Below are 5,484 nucleotides of genomic sequence, written 5' to 3'. Positions count from 1 at the left end.
GATGTTACAACTCTGCCCAACTCCGAGTGTAAAATGTGATGACCTGTCCCTACTTTTTCACTGTGATTTCTTTTCTGTTGGGGTGAGTTGACGATTTTACCCTTTTTGGACAAAAGTGGAATCTGACGTGGATGTGGTTTTTGACTTTCGGTTTCATTTTTTTGGTTTCCTACTAAATTAGTACTCGTCGTCATGAACGCGTGGACACTAGTTAGACCCGAATCGGATTTGTAACGAAAAAGTTACGCTTCGTTAAATTACGTTAATTATGGGTATTTTTGTACACATGGGTACAAATTTATTAGTGCTTGAAACATTGTAGGGAGGCATATTTTGTACATTAAAAATTGTAAAAAAATCCACCAATCCCTTCCTTAATTGGTGGATCCGGTTCCTTTCACCAATCAAATTCCTTCAATCCCTCTCCACCACTCATATCTTCTCCCTTTTTTACCTCACCAATCAAGAACTCCCTCTCATTGTCATTTTTAGAACGCAACTCTCTCTCTCTTCTCTCTCCCCCCAAAGACTCTCTCTCTCTCACATTCTCACTCTGCAACTCCCTCAAACAGACACCACAACACACAAACGTGGCTTGAAAACCACACTGTTGAACTAGTCTCATCACCACAAACACAACCGTGCCCTTGGATCGTGGTTTGACCGAGTTTTGGATGTTGAACTCGGAAGCTCCGACTTGGTTCAGTTTTTCCCTGACGAGTTGCAAACGAGTTACGAGTTTTTAGGAAGTCTAAAGGCTTCCACTCAACTCCCAAAGGTCTTTAGTGAAGGTTTAGGGAACCTTTGACGTTAAACAACCCGATTTTGAGCAATCCCAGTTTTAGCCGTACTTTTCGAGGCTTTTTCAGGCCACCTCTATTCACTTTTTGGACTCCAAAAAGGTATAACATAATTCTACTCTTCATAAGCTTCATTTCCATATAAATTTTGTGAAAAATAGTTGAGCAATGAAGAAGATATGAAGGTTTGAAATTCTACACAGAAACTAGCAAAAATTTCCAAAATCTGGCGAGCTCAGACGGCGGTGGATGGCGAGGACCACCGGAGAAGATGACGGAATATTATAACGGTGTCAGGTAACGTCGTTAAACTCTATTAGTTATTTAACGGAATATTCCGTCAAACTAACGGAATATTCCGTCAAACTGACGGAATATTCCTAACGGACATCAGGCGTTTGCCTGTGTGTGGTGATGCGTATGGTCATGCCTTAGCCAGTGCGTGAGGGCACGTACGGCTTCTGATTTGCTTTCTGTCAATTTGTGTAGGTCCGTGACGTCGAGTAGATCGATTTCATATATTTAAACCCTAGGTTTGAGCAAACTATGGAGGTTTTATTTAAGTTTTCATTATGTGTTATTAAACTAAGTTAATTAGTAATTTCACATATAGGGGAAACGTATCCCGAGGACGTACAAGGTCAAGCAAGGCTTGGAGACTTCGTTTCAACTACATAGTTATGAGTGGGAAATTTTTTTTTATACTTATACATAGTTATAGTTTCGACAAATGCGTATTTACTCTATTTTTACGCTTATATTGCCAAGTATCGTTATTGTGACATTAAATGTGATAAATGCTACTATATGGTTGGGATATTACTGTCATGACATTCATACATATTTGTACATGCTTATCTTGCTGCACCTCAGTGTTAATACTCCGCCCGGGGCCAGGGCCAGTCATTCACGTGTATGTTCACTTCTGCTTCGGGCGAAGTTAGGTGACAGTCCTGTCGTACAAATTGCATTAGGCAATTCTGACTCATATGTGACCGCGCTTTAGGGCCAGTCTTCACGTGATCGTAATACTAGAGTGTATTGATTACACCCAATCCTATCGTACAGGTTGCGTTAAGCAACTCCGACTCGTGTGCTAGCATAGATGAATGAGCGATTGTTTATACTTGATTATCACATGATTATATTACTGTGGCTTTTGGTATATTATGACTTTGCATATTTCTGGTTATATTGCTGTTGTATTTTTGTTACATACTTACGTAGTATGTTTTACGGAAACTATACTTGTTTTACAGCGAGGGGTTACTATGTTAAAAAATAAAGGTTTTCTTACAAACGTTGTTTTGCTGACCCACTCAACTTTGTTTTTTGTCCCTCCAGGTTTAGTAGTTGTGCTTACACAATGAGGATTCTAGAAAATCTCAGGAGATGGTTATCTTCAGTGGTATAACCCTCGTCCTATTTACTATATTGTCTTATGCTCTGACATCACGTGTGAAATGGCTTCAATCCCGCTCACCGCACACTCTTTTGACTAGGCACTTCTAGGTTTAAATTTATTCACATCCTTTTTCCACTACACTACACTTTATGGCTTTGTCATCCCCCAAGTGTCGGCCATCACAACTCGATTCGAAGTCCACGTGGACATTCCGTGTCAGGGTGTGTCACAAAACTAGTAAGAAAATTCTCGCCCAAATATTTCACGTCAATTTCGTTAGATAAAACCAACATTATGATATCCGACACAAGTTTGAAAATATTAAAAAAAAAAAAACAAAAAGCAAGTCCGGTTGGTTATAAGCGATAGTACTGCCAAGTTTGAAAATATTTAAAAACAAAAAGCAAATCATGTCGATTATAAGCGATAAGAATACCAACATTAAGCTATGCGACACAAGTTTGAAAATATGTAAAGACAAAAAGCAAGTCCTATTGATTATAAGTGACAGTACTGCTTTGTTATCCGACATCATCTAAACAGGCTGTCAAAAATGTCTTTTCGAATAGTACATCGTATAAAACTGCCACCAGTCTCCGATACAATAAGCATTTTTGTAGTAGTGCAAGGTTTAGAGGAAGGCCTATTTAAGGAGAATAAGCACTCCTTAGAAGGAGTTGGACGAATTGAGAGAGAAATTGGACCACATTAGTCGAGTGCTATTTGTAATATTGTTCTCCATTCATATAAAAAACTTAGTGGACATAACCGTGTTTTGAGTGACCTGCTTAAATTTCGTGTCTATTATCATTTGTTTGCAAAGCCTAAGTCTATCCAGTGTAAACGCTCGACCCATTCAACCTTTGTTAAACTCACCATTTTTAAGCGTTAACAATCAACAAACAAAGTTGAGCCATAAATTATTCGCCATAAAACAAAGCAAACAATCTCTCATTAGTCTTTAAATCCTTGAACTCTTAATATAGCAGCAATTCTATTGAAAACTACAAAAAATATAACTGCAATTTTATTGACATATATGGTTGATCGACTACAGCGGCGGCGGAACTAACACTATTTCAATCTTGAATTAGCAATTGGTACTTCAAGTTCAAGGTGATGTAAACTATTATGAGGCATACAAAATAGCACCGAGGTCCCAGCTGTTGTGGATTTGCTTAGCCTTTGCTGCCAGACTAGTAGCACCGATCATCACATGCAGCAGGTAAAGATGGTCCAGCCAAGGGTACGCAGTTTTCGCATGCGGCACCTTCTTCGCGTACTCATTCACATCCTCGTACCTTCATTCGAGAAGAGCGTCCTTGATCCATGTGTCAAACTCAAGAGCCCAAGGATCAACCTCATTGTTCATGGTCCTCCTCATCGCCCTCAAGTTGTGAGTGGCGCTGTCTGACCCCACAATAAGAACACCCTCGTCCTTTAGTGGGGCCAGGGCCTTCCCCAAGTTGTAGTGATAGGTGATGTCCCTCCCCGTCTGGATGGACAGCTGGCAAACCGAGATGTCTCCCTCCAGGTACATCAACATGAAAGAGACCTAAGAGCCGGAATGTCTCCCTCTAGGTCCATGTCAACGCGGCCAAATTCGAAGGATGCAAGTACCTGCTTGACGCGGGTGGCGAGGTGGGGGGGGCCCGAGTGAGGTACTTGAGTTGGTACATAGATTTGGGGAAGCTGTAGAAGTAGTAAATTGTGCCGTAGCGGCCAAAAATGGAACTAACGGTAAGGAAAAAAGGCGTTGACAGTAAATCCAAAACCAAAAGGCACGTTATCTCATCGGTGATTAAACACATATTTTGAAAAATGTTAGAGTGATCAAATGTTAAATCAAATTTGTAAAATAAATAATGTGTCACGAATAGGGAAAAAACATGTTAATTAACGCTTAAGTAATAATCCAATAATCAACAGCGACATCATTTGGTTTGCAAATTTGGTATAAAAATTTTAGTCCCCCTAACATTACCCAATATTACGAGTCAAGCGAAGAATTTTAGATTAGGAAGAATTTGTTAGGTTTTTATACAAATTTTTGTCATGTTGGATTTTTTGCAAATGCAAAGCCGGCTTAGGGGAGCGAAATATACAATCGTATAGGGCCTCAAATTTGAAGTAGGTTATAATTTGAAATACCTCAAAATATGACAATTTCTTAATCTTGGAACATAAATATGACATTTAGAATATGCACATGCCAATGCCCTACGCACGCGATGCACAACAATTGGACAAAAATAGGATTTTCCTACACCTTGAAATGATCTAACTGCCCTTGTATTTAAATGGGTTAATTTGTCAAATCAAGTCAGCATTTCTTCCTCCTTATTCGAAAATCTGTGGCACCCAACCTTTAGCTCCAAAGTCCCTAACCCCAAACGGTGCGACCCTCTTCCACCACATTTTTGACTGATGCAACCTTTTATGCCCCATTTCCGGCCAACACAACCCTTTTCCATCCCAGTTTCTGACCGACGCAACATTTTCCATCTACTCTATATATTTAAGAGGTGTTGTGCTGTGCATTTGCACATCCTTTCAAAATATTTGAAAAAGTTGTTTCCACCCCAGCATTTGCACATCCTTTCCAAAAGGTTTCAAAGGCAAAATCCAAAACGAGGTATGCTTTCAAATGAAATTTAATTATTTGAACCTAGGTCTTGTAAAATTGGGAAGTTTGGGTTTTGGGTGTGAATTAGTGTTTTGTACAGTTAAAGTTGTTTGATGTTAATTTCTGTTGTGCATGTGGTTTAGAGGTTGGTGGAAATTAATTGATTGAAACATGTTCATCAATTCGTGCATACTGCATGCATAATCCGTGAATGTGTATATATTGGGCAAACTTGAATTTGGTCCATGAATTTGTTGAATTTGTGCATACTATATGTATATTTTGTGCATATGCTTTTGATATTCTTGGAAATACTCGAGTGAATTTTGTTCCTGAATTGGTAGATACTATGTGCATATATTATGCATATTCTATGCATATCATGTGGACGCATTGATGTTGGGCATAATTGATTAAATTTGGTTGATGAACTGGTTTAATTTGCACAGACAATATGCATATGATGTGCATATCATGTGTGCATGCTAATCTTATTTAATTGATTTGCTTACGTTTTAAATATTGTAGGTCCAAAGTCAAATCCGCGTCTCCGACAGAACTCGTGTGTCCGTAGAATGAGGTGTTTCATGCAACCATCTCTTGTCTGTCATACACCTCGGGATGTGTGGGTAATATTAGAGGCCGATTACAAA

General features: G+C 39.1%; 1 pseudogene; it reads right to left on the bottom strand.

Moving 5' to 3' along the window:
- Positions 1–3,316: 3,316 nt before the first annotated feature.
- LOC137719925 (extradiol ring-cleavage dioxygenase-like) lies at positions 3,317–4,016 on the bottom strand (annotated as a pseudogene).
- Between the last annotated feature and the right edge of the window lie 1,468 nt (positions 4,017–5,484).

Source organism: Pyrus communis, chromosome 16 (genome assembly GCF_963583255.1).
Source record: "Pyrus communis chromosome 16, drPyrComm1.1, whole genome shotgun sequence".
NCBI lineage: Eukaryota > Viridiplantae > Streptophyta > Magnoliopsida > Rosales > Rosaceae > Pyrus > Pyrus communis.
This window is presented reverse-complemented; position numbering and strand designations above follow the sequence as displayed.